The 12,410-nt window shown below is 34.6% G+C and overlaps 1 pseudogene; it reads left to right on the top strand.

Moving 5' to 3' along the window:
- The first annotated feature begins 10,604 nt into the window (after window positions 1-10,604).
- The window catches only part of LOC137640985 (uncharacterized), a 48,338-nt pseudogene continuing 46,532 nt past the window's right edge, over window positions 10,605-12,410 (top strand).

Below are 12,410 nucleotides of genomic sequence, written 5' to 3'. Positions count from 1 at the left end.
ACATTTTTTTCAGGAATGCAAGGAGTATTAATTTTCATAGATGATATTTTAGTCTCTGGTAAAGACAAAAAAGAACATAGAGAAAGATTACGGGCAGTTCTGAAGAAGTTGAAGGAACACAATATTAGAGTAAGTAGGAGCAGATGTATTCTAGAAGTTGATACGGTGGAATACTTGGGTTCTGTAATCAATGTCAAAGGTAATCACAAGACTAAGGAGAAAATTAATGCAGTGATATAAATTAAGGTACCAGAAAATGTTAAGGAATTACAATCATTTTTAGGGTTAGGAACTTTTTATGGAAATTTCATTCAGAATTTATGCACAATTGCACATCCATTGTATCATTTACTGAATAAGGGTGTAAAGTGGAATTGGACAAAAGATTGTCAGGAATCTTTTGAAAGAATCAAGCAGGAAATAGCTTCACCCACTTTTCTAGTAAATTATCAAATGGATTTATCAGTTAAATTAGTTTGTGATGCATCGAGCATAGGTTTAGGCGCAGTATCATGTCATGTAATGCCGGATGGAACAGAAAAGCCTATTGCTTTCTCTTCTAGAGTTATGAACAAGGCAGAAAGGAATTACTCTCAGATAGAAAAAGAAGGTTTAGCATTAGTTTATGGAGGTAAGAAATTTCATAGGTATCTTTATGGAAGGAAAAGGTTCACACTTGTTACAGATCATAAACCTCTTTTAACAATATTGGGTCCAAAAACAAGTTTACACCTACGTTGGTAGCTGCAAGACTACAACGTTGGGTAATTATGGTAGCCGCATATCATTACGATACAAAATATTGTCCTACAACAAAGGTGGGTAATGCAGATGCTTTATCTATATCTCCAGTAGATAAAGCACCAGGAGAGTATGATGATAGTATATTACTAGTTTCAGTATATGGTGTACCCATTACATTCAAGGATATTGCACATAATACCAAGAAAGACCCAATACTTAATAAGGTTTTAGAGAGCTTAATGACAGGTAAGACTTATGTGGACAGGAAGTAAATTATAAAGTCTATAAATATATATGGACTGAATTGAGTATACCACAAGGTTGTATAATAAGAAGGTCAAGATTAATTATTCCTAGGTCACTGAGGAATAAGGATTTGTCTGAAATACATGCTGATAACCTATGTATTGTCAGGTCAAAGTCTATTGCAAGAACTTTTGTCTGGTGGCCAGGTGTAGATAGAGACATTGAATTATTTTTAAGAAATTGTATGAATTGTGCTACGCAACAGAACAATTCTACACATGAAATTTCAGGAAGAATTGTAACTGACAATGGTCCATAGCTTACCTCACACGAATTTAAAGATTTTTGTAAAGTAAATGGTATTAAACATACATTTCTAGCTGCATATCACCCGTCCACGAATGGAGAGGCTGAAATATTTGTTCAAACATTTAAGCATAACATGATATGTAGAAAGGCAAATTTAAATAACATTTTTTAATGTGTCAAAGTTTTCATTGTCTTATAGAACAATATCACATAGTACAACAGGTGTGACACCATCAAATTTGTTGATTTTGAGGAGGATTAGGTGTAAGTTAGATTTGTTGTATCCAGATTTGCAAAGTGGTTTAGAAGAAAAAGGGTATAAGCAATTAGATAGTCTCCCAAAAGTAAGATATTTTTCTCTTTGTTCTAATGTCATTGTAAGACCATACAATTCCCCAGAAAAGTGGGTTACCAGGAGAAATTGTAAAAGAGATAGGAAAGTTCAAGTTGGTAAAAATATTGTAAAATGTCATGTTGATCAATTACACTCGTTAAATAAAAATCTTTTAGATCGTGTGAATGTTAGGGATGAGAAATTTTCAGAAGTAATTAAATCAATTATAAATCAAGATGCTCAGACATCAGATGTAGATTCAGAATCTACTCCTGTACTAGTACAGAATGAAATTAGATTACTTCCATATAGGATGAATAGAGGGAAGCCCCCTGCAAGATTAGATTTATAGTTTTGTACAATGTCAAGTTAAGGGGGAGGAGACTGTTATGTATTTTGTACTGTAATACTATATGTGCTACGGGTATTAAAAGTAATGTTGCACAGTATGGCATTGCTAGAACATCTTTTAACATAGTTCATAAGTGTAGTAGCGCATGTTATGAAGGATTTAATCATTCATTAATTGTTCTAAAATTAGGATGTGATTCTTCTTACTTTTGTATTGCAGTAGGATTTGATCCTTTTGAGAGCGATACTCAATTTTGTTTTCTCTATGTATGTGTACGAGTTTTGTTTACATATTCTCACAAGTCAGACAGTAGAGCTGTAATGTAAGCTTTAAGCATTAAATGTATTTTAATAAGAAGTCTCTGATTATATCCTATCGAACAAGAAGATAAATACGCGAAGATGCTAGGATAGGAATATTCTTAACTTATAAACTACTGTATCATTATTCTAGGTATGTTGGAAGGGGTTATTCAATTCTGATAACCAATACCATATACAAGAGTAAATCCCCTTTAACATTTATAATAACTTCTTGTTTCTCTTGTTTTATCTTAATTCTTTCCAAATCTAAGATTCCTACCTGACAACTTGTAAAAAGAAATATTGGTAGTACTCTTAATATCTTCCTGTCTTCTAGATGATCCATCTCTTAAAGTATTGAACCTACCAATAATGTATCTAACTTCTGGACGAGCTCCAGTACACTAAGGAACCAATGATTTAATTTTTGAATTATTGATAAAAGCCTTTCTTTTAAAAAAATCACAAATAGCTTTATTATCAGTAAGTAATTTTACTCCATGCCCTAACATAATATATCTAATCTTGTCAAGGCCCAATAAATGACTGAAGTATCCTTCTCAGTTGTTTTTTAGCATATAAGATTGCTATTATCTTTCTGTAATAAAACATTTTATTTTTTAGGTATTCGAGACTATCACATGCTAATAAAACTCCTTGGTAAAAAGCTGGAAAAATTAATGTATGATCAATAACCAATTTTTCTCTTAATTGCTAAAAGCCTTTTTATTCTATTTGTCATTCGCTCACTACATCTTTCCTGGTTAACACTGGTAAAGGTTTGACTATGGTAGCAAAATGCTATCATAATTAGTCTGTAAGATCCAATCATTTTTTATAATCTTATCACAACTTCCACATTTCTGAGGAATACGATGTTCCACAATAACCATTATCTTTTTTTTTTTTTTTTTTTTTTTTTTTTTGCATGAGTAATCTATCAGCACGGTTTACCTGTTCTATTTGATCTAGGGATATGACACTTCTTAATCTTAATCTTTATTCGTGCTATTCCCTATGCTTCTAAGACTATTTCTAATGTTTATAAATGCCTGTCGCTATCTTCCCTAAACATAGTAATACCCTTTAAATATGCATATCCATTCTCTATGTCTCCTTAATCTGCAATGTTAATCTGAGAAAAGTCAGGGAAGCTGATGTGAGGCTATCGGCATCACTCGAAATTCTAAATATTCTGAATGCTAAAAGTCATCAATGGTTTATATTTCTATGTCTATGGCACTCGCCAATATCAACAAAGTATCTCTGCTCCTCAATAGCTGAGCCGAAACATCATTTATTACTGGGATAGACATTTTATTTCAACTTTGATAATCTATCACTAGTCTATAGCATCCATCTTTAATTGGAATAATGTCATGGAAGAATTATAAGGAGACTTCTTCATTAAAACTCTCACTGTTTCTACCATGGGGCATGGTTGATAGGTAGTTTTGTAATTCATTACCAATATATAAAAAAGTTTGGCCCTGTCATCTTTATTTATTTACTGTTTGCAACACATTGCTCTACCTAATATATCGCCTGAAATGGCTATTCTCTGCCTACTTTTATTTAATATTCCTGTTAATCATCTCTGTATTCTGGAAAATCAGTGTTATCTATCTCCTTATCTATCCCTTTATCTATGCTCCTTATTGTAATTGATACCCCTTCTTATACTTCAATAACTTGATCTGTAATCCCTACTCCTATACAAAATTCATTACCTTTCATTCAGATGAAGTTTTTCAACGGAGTAGTTTGCATCTATATTATGTGCACTCATTTCCCATCATCTGAGCTAATTAACTATCTAATTTGACAAAATCGGGCTACCTCTTATTTGTTAACATTTCTTTACATTTAGGTGCGGGTAACTAGTAGGCTTGCGATTAGGGAGACAAGGGGGACCATTGCCTTCCAGCACTTTTTTGCCATAAATTTACTTTTCTATCCTTTACTTCACAAAAGGTTAAAAGATATCAAACTGCATAAATTTAGTAACTAAGAAAAGAATCAAAGTTACTTGATTAGATAAATATAGTAACTCATTCTTCATAAGAATTACCATTCAAAAACAAGTTCTCGAATAGAGTGTTTTTGGTAACAGGTATACATGTATTTCCATGTTAGAGTAAAAAATTCTTGTTCTTTTATATATATATATATATATATATATATATATATATATATATATATATATATATATATATATATATAAATATATATATATATATATATATATATATATATATATATATATATTTATATATATATATATATATATATATATATATATATATATATATATATATATATATATATATATATATATACTGTATGTGTGTATATATATATATATATATATATATATATATATATATATATATATATATATATATATATATATATATGTATATATATATATGTATATATATATATATATATATATATATATATATATATATATATATATATATATATATATATATATATATATATATATATATATATAGATTAAATATGTATTTAATTTTATACACATATTTTTACGAAGCAAGTCTAGTTTAGAGTAAATACCGTAGTTAACTAATGATTTTATTCATGTTTTATATTGTTTTCATATATTCATTGAAGAGATGAATTAGACAGCTTGTAAAATTAGCTCCTCAAGCATAGATACAAATATTTTATGTAAAGTACGTAAGACTCTTGTCGTGAATTTCATTATATTCATTATTCAAGTTGAAATATGTAAATTTACGTAATTTTTTAGGAATTAACTTTTTATTTCAAGTATGTTTGGTACGAAGTCTTACACAAGATATTTGAGAGTGTTGTTGGATTCGTGCGAGATATGAACAAGGGCATAGGTAATGTTCTTTTATAATTTCTGATGTATTGCGTCATGTTTGAGAGAGAGTATTCAGAACCTGTACTTTGAAAGATTCTCTACCATGTGCTTTAGAAACGTCATGAAGGCCTAGTGAGAGGATATCTTTTTTTTTTGGGGGGGGGGGGGTGGGGGACAAAGGGTGGGCGGGCCTAGCTGGGAGAGTTTCTCACGGTTCCATTGGTGTGCATCTGAGAGTTGCCTGAAACCCGCCTGATTCGCCTTTTGATGTTTTTATCTAGTTGGAAACTCTGACGCCCTTAGGCAAAGCCCCACGCTACCAGACCTCGATCTTGGAACCTTCTGAAAGCAATTAGATTTTATATAAAGGTGACCCAAGGTTGCGTTAGAGTCATATAGAGATAGAGATCGAAATAGAACTGTAGCCTGAAGATAGCCTCCTTCCCCTCTCCCTCTCTCATTACCGCATGTAACCCAGTGTATCGTTTTTCAAAGTTTTCAGTACGTTAGTATGCCCTCTCCTAAGTGACTCTGTGCCCCAAAGCAAATCGTGTGTCGAAAATTACTCAAGACTAAAAGGTAATTTTTAATTCATTATATTACGGTGAATGTTGGCATTGTATAACATTTTTTTGTAAATGGCCCTGTAGGAAGTATAGATTTTGTAACGTGATCTGGTTGTGTATTATTCATTAAGTGTCAAACGTGAACATTGTGTTATTCTAAAATATTTTGAGCTTTTGTATAATTTTCATTGCATTATTTCTTTTCTCAGGCTAAGGTTTATTCACATATCATAGTTCAAGTCATGTTATATAATTTCAGATCGTAACATTTTTGTCTCAATCTAAGTTTTGTTCAGATTCGATTTTTTCCAGTAAATTATTTTGTTACTCTGTAAATTCTTTCAAAGTGTTGTAATTTATATAAAATATATTTATTTTTGTAAAGAGTGTATTATTCCAATCATCATTATTTTGAACCAGATTCCGATCCATTCCTGTTAAGAACCCCAGTAAGTTTAAATGCGTTTTAATAATACTTAAGAGTAATTACCCAGTTCAGTTTGAGTGTACTCAAGAGACCTTTGTATATTCAGTGTTTAATATATTGCTGTCTGGGAGTTATTTAACGGTCTCAGAATTTGTGTATTAATATTTTCAAGTGTTACAGATTTAATGTAAAAGCAAATAAGGCAGTTTAGAATTCGAGAGGTTGATTAACTTGCCAGTTGTAGTATATATAATATTATATGTTTGGTTCCCAGTCACGAGCCTTAGTATGATATATTTTTAGTGCCCAGTCCATGGGAGTCATATCATATAATATATTTTGGTGCCAAGACCCTTGGGATTGAGCGAGTTTGTTTTGAATATTGGTGATAGCAGGGCCGTGTTTTGATTGAAAGTTTTTGAATAGTACAGTGTTGATAAGATTTTGAGTATTGTTAGTATATTATTTTTGGAGAGGCTTTAATTATTGTAAAATTACAAAATGGCATAGTTTAATATCCGAGAGCTTTTGAATAACCCAAGTATTCACGAATTGTCAAAAGCTAATCAAACTAAAGCTCAGTGGCCCTCTATCTTAAGGACATGTGGTGGCCATGCTACGAGTGGGATGAATAAGGCCCAAATCAAGTGTTTACCCCTAGAAGAGTTGATAAACTCAGGAAAGTTGTCGGAAGAGAGTATTGTGGCAGCTTGTGAACTGTTGGAGGAAAATAGGGAAAACATTTAGCAAAGCAAGGACCAGTTGATCCTCAAACTGAAGGCATGGAAGCAGATAGGGATGTTGAGACTGAGATTCGACGAATTGCAGCGAAGGAGAATTTGATCAAGTTGAAGAGGATAGCAAAGCGAGGAGAAGATGGGGGAGAATAAAAACGTCGAGAGAAAGAAATGGAAGCAAGACGAGAAAAAGATGAGAGAGAAGAAAGATGACGTGCAAAGGAAATAGAAGGAAAGCGAGAAGAAGAAGAGAGAGAGATCGCAAGACACGCAAGGTTAATGGAAGCAAGGCGAGAAGAAAAAGACATGTAAGAAGTGAAGTATGCGCAGGATATAGAATTAATGCACGCCCGTGCCCGGCTGACAGTGCAGACAGAGAAAGAGACGACTCCTGCTCAGCACAAACCTGTGTTTAATGTGTCGGAAGCCCAGTGGTCAATTCCAAGGTTCACGGAACTGTCCCCAGATGAGTTCTTTGATCATTTTGAAACGGTCACAGCGACGATGAAATGGCCAGAAGATAAATGGTCTGTGTTATTGTAGAGTGGGCTCTTTGGGAAAGGCCGCAGTGCTTGCTTATCCTTATCTAAGGAACTAAGGATGGAGTATCAAAAAGTGAGGAGGAGCATGCTGCAAGTTAATTAGATGACCCTTGAATATTACAATGAAAGGTTCCGAAGTTTGAGAAAGGACAAGAAAATTACTTTCCTATATTACGATTATAAGAAACGACAATTCTTTAAGAGATGGACAGAGGCTGCTAACGTAAAGGAGAAGACTGATTTAGCAAAATTGTTGATACTAGAGCAGTATCTACAAGGAATTCCTGATCACATTCAAACGTACTTGAGAGAGAGAAAGGTGAAGAAACTCGATAAAGACGTATCGCTGAGTGAAGATTACATTACTATCAGTCGTAAACCCTCCTTGGGCACGAACTTCCCACCGTTCCAACCAAGTGTCAAGTATTCGCCGAACCATGGAAACCAGTTCAGTAATAACTACGGGAACAAGTTCAACAGTTACAATGGAAGTACCACTGGTACTGTCCCTAAGCAGAATGCGATAGTACCATAGCATCAAACATTGAATCATCCTCTTTCGAGTATCATGAAAGACGTGCAGAAGGTTGATATTGTCAATTTTAAGTGTGGCAAGAGAGGCCTTATCAGTAAGGAATGTTGGTCAAACCAACCGGAAGCAGTCGCCTAAGTGATTATGGATAATTTGATTCACAGAATGCGAAGACTACAAAGCAATCGGGAAAGGACCGAGGGGAAAATAAACCAGCTAACGATTACACGACGAATATGACAAACCCAAACACCGTGAATGCCTTTAAACCATATATTTATGAAGGTAGGTTAGCAGCAATAGACGGGAGTGAGCAAACCCTGGTCAGGATATTAGTCGACACTGGTTGTAACCATAGTGTGGTAGTACGAGTACATCCGTTGGTGGAACAATCTCTCAAAGGTGAGGAGGTCACCACTATTTGCTGTTTAAAACTGTCATGCTATTTGGTGACAGGTAATTTTAACTTTGCGGTAAAAGATTCAATGGCTCTCAAAGGAGTAAACGTCCTGTTGGGTATGGAGGTTGGTGGAGCGCCGTTCGTGCCTTGTCCCATTGTAACGGAGAAACCTTTGAGGTATAGTCCTACGACTAAATGCGAGGACTACCTGTCTCTGGTCCCTAGTTGCGTTATGACTAGGAATATGAAGAAGAAAGTGGCTGCCGAAGAAGAAGAAGAAATTGAAGGAGTGATGAACTTAAAAAGTTTGTTTTCCAAAGGAGAGGGTTCCCTTGATAGTACGCAAGAGGAGAAGTCCCGAGTAAGCCTTAGTGAAGAGAAACGACAGACGAGTGGACAATAGGACATTGAAAAAATGGACCTGGAAAAGATGAATTTGGAGGATTTGTATTCCAAAGAAGAGGATTGCCTTGATGATACGCAAGAAGAGAACTCAAGAATAAGCCATGTGGAGGATTAATTTTTTCTCATCTTTTTTTTTGCCAAATCGAGAGAGAGAGAGAGAGAGAGAGAGAGAGAGAGAGAGAGAGAGAGAGAGAGAGAGAGAGAGAGAGAGAGAGAGAGTCAGGGATCGAGAGCTAGTTAGTGTAATGATTGGCTGTTGTAAGAAAGGCTGTTGGTATAATTGAGGTTATTTGTTTATGTTTTTAGCTAGCTTAGGATAGTGGTGAATGTCTTGGGCGAATGCTTTTTTTGGTTTGACTACAGCAAGAATCAGTTCTGGTGTGATTAGAGTGCTGGATTTACTTTATATTATTTCGACCAGCATGGAAGTGATTATTTATTTCTAAAGTAAGTACTAATTTATTTATCTTTGCTAGGAGTGATTCTGAATAATAGAAAGTTTCTTATTTATCTTTGATTATGGTGCAATAGTTTAGTCAGCTAGGAGTGTTCGTAAGTATTTTTCTTTTTTTCTATTTTACAGGCTGTAATTCCTCCTTTGGAGAACTTATTTTTTAATGTTGATCAATAGTTGCTGACGTGGCCTGTAATAGATTGTATTTAAACTGCTCTTTTGGATTGCTCAAACGTTGATGACCTGGCCTATGTATTAAGATTATGTATGGTGAAGATGATTATGATGATGATGATGATCTTGACACCCATGACCCTGAAGAGTTAAAGCCCTTGTGGCAAATTAACAAATTCTTGTTTCTCATATAGTGGTGTTGTGCCAATAAAAACAGTTGGCTCAATGAATGATTACTTAAGTTTTTTTTGTGACTGTTATCTTGCGAAAGTGTTAGTGAACACACGCAATATATATATGTATATATATATATATATATATATATATATATATATATATATATATATATATATATATATATATATATATATATATATGTATGTATATATATATATATATATATATATATATATATATATATATATATATATATATATATATATGTACATATATATATATATATATATATATATATATATATATATATATATATATATATATATATACATATGTGTGTGTGAGTGTATGTGTGTGTGTTTATGTTTTGAAGTTAGGGTTTTGGTAAATTGAAATTTAAGTTTTGTTAATGTTTAGTTTTGAGCTTTGCTATTGATTTTGAGGGGTTTATTTGATTGTGGATGGGGTTTTGTGTTAAGTATTTTAGTTTTAAGGAATATAGTATTAAGGTTATGGTTTGTTTTTATTTCCCTTCTCTCTAAGAGTCCCGTTGATACCGTAAGGGGAAAGTTTGTGATGAGGAGACATTTGTCAGTTTGATTGCTTCAAGGGTGGGGGAGTTGTTCTTGAGACATCTCGCCACAGCCCGAGCGAAGAGGAATGGCAGACGAGTGGACAAGAGGACATAGAAGAAAAAGATATCGAAGGAGTAATGAGCTTGCATGATTAGTTTTCCGAAGAGGATTCCCTTGATGGTAAGCAAGAAGAGAAATCAAGAGTAATCCCTAGCAAAAAGGGACGACAGACAAGCAGACAAGTAGACAAAGAAGATATGGACCTGGAAGAAATAGAAATTTAATGTTAGAGGTAGGACAAGTGAGTAGGAAAAGGCTGATAAGATCGTAACAGAAGGATGCAACATTAACAGAGTTATTGTGCCATGTGATGGAAGAGACGGAGGTACAGCCAAGTCCGACCTGTTATTATCTTAAGAAAGGGCTGCTTATGAAGGAGCATAGACCCGCCTATATCCCTGGCGAGGCCGGATGGGGAATAAATCGGCATATGATAATTCCTGCACTGTTGAAAAGACAGGTGATCGTGATAGCGCACGAAACGAAACATGTGGGGATAAGGAAGACGACAGAGAAGATAGGGTAACACATTTTCTGGCCTGGCATGAATAAGGGCGTGAGCCAGTTTTGCAGTGCATGTCACATATGTCAAACAGCTGAAAAGCCCAACAACCGGATCAAGGAAGCTCCCTTACGCCCGATGGAAGTACGAGGAGAACCCTTCAGGAAAGGACTGAAGAAAATGATAGCAGAAAAATGGAAGGTTCGAGAGAAAACGGATCGGTGAGATAAGAAAATTTTCCCTAGAAAGCGTAAAAATGAGTCAAGGATGAGCGAAGAAATGGTTCGGTATGAAGAGCATGAGTACACGGATTGGGGTAGGACATCAGGTGTTGGTCTATGCATCAGAAAGAAGATTCCCTCTCGCCATCGAGTTCCCAGAATCATTCTAAATTTTGGAGGAAAGCAGTGACCCGACCTACGTTATCAAGATATCAGGAGAAAGGAAAAATCAAAGGAAGACCATATTAACTTCGAAACCAAGACTCCAAGCATCGGATTTCGACGAAAAATTCCTTATCAAAGTGGATGCATCAGATAACGGGATTGGAGCTGTCTTATTGCAAGAAGATAAAGAAGGAATTCTTCATCTTGTGTGTCTTATATCATCGAAGCTGAAGAAGAAGCAAGTCAACTCGACAGTGGTAAAGGAACTGTGAGTGTTAGTCACAGTGATGAGGAAGATTGGAATTTATATAAGTCAACCACAAAATGAAGAGATTAAAGTATATTCTGATCATAATCCTTTAACTTTTGTGAGTAAGATAAGAAATAATCAAAGGTTAACTAGGTGGTCATTATGTTTGCAACCGTATTGCATTAATATATAAGGCAAAGATAACATGCTTGCAGATTATTTATCTCGGGCTGAAACGATGGATTCAGACCCAAAATGAATAATCTTTTTGGGGGAGCTATCTTACGAAGCTGGTCTAGTTTAGAGTGAATACCGTAGTTTATCAATGATTTTATTCATATTTTATATTGTTTTCATATAAGCATTGAAGTGATTAATTAGATAGCCTGTAAAATAGGGCCCTCTCATGTAGATATAAGAATTTTATGTAAATTACGTAAGACTTTTATCGTGAATTTCATTATATTCTTTATTCAAGTTAAAATATGTAAATTTGTGTAATTCTTTAAGAATTAACTTTTTATTTCACGTATGTTTGGTACGAAGTCTTACATAAGCTATTTGAGAGTGTTGTTGGATTCGTGCGAGATATGAACAAGGGCTTAGGTAATGTTCTTTTATATTTATGATGTATTGCGTCATGTTTGAGAGAGAATATTCAGAGCAGGTGCTTTGGAAGATTCTCTACCACATGCTTTAGAAACATCGCATAGGCCTGGTGAGAGGATGTTATTTTTCTTTTTTTATTTCGGGGACAAAGGGTGGGCAGACCTAGCTGGGAGAGTCTCGCAGGTGCATTGTGGTGCATCTAAGAGTTGCGTGAAACCCCCTGATTCGCCTCTTGACATTTTTATCTAGTTGGAAACTCTGACGCCCTTAGGCAAAGCCCCCACGCTACCAGACCTCGATCCTGGAACCTTCTGGATGCAGTTAGATTTCATATTAAGGTGACCGAAGGTTGGGTTACATTCAGATAGAGATAGATATCAAGATAGCCTGAAGATAGCCTCCTTCCCCTCTCCCTCTCTCATTCCCATAGGTAACCTAGTGTATTGTTTTTTAAAGTGTGTCCTCTCCTA

Source organism: Palaemon carinicauda, chromosome 5, assembly GCF_036898095.1.
Source record: "Palaemon carinicauda isolate YSFRI2023 chromosome 5, ASM3689809v2, whole genome shotgun sequence".
NCBI classification, from domain to species: domain Eukaryota; kingdom Metazoa; phylum Arthropoda; class Malacostraca; order Decapoda; family Palaemonidae; genus Palaemon; species Palaemon carinicauda.
Note: the sequence above shows the minus strand (reverse complement) of the source record. Positions and strands in the feature narration are given on the sequence as shown.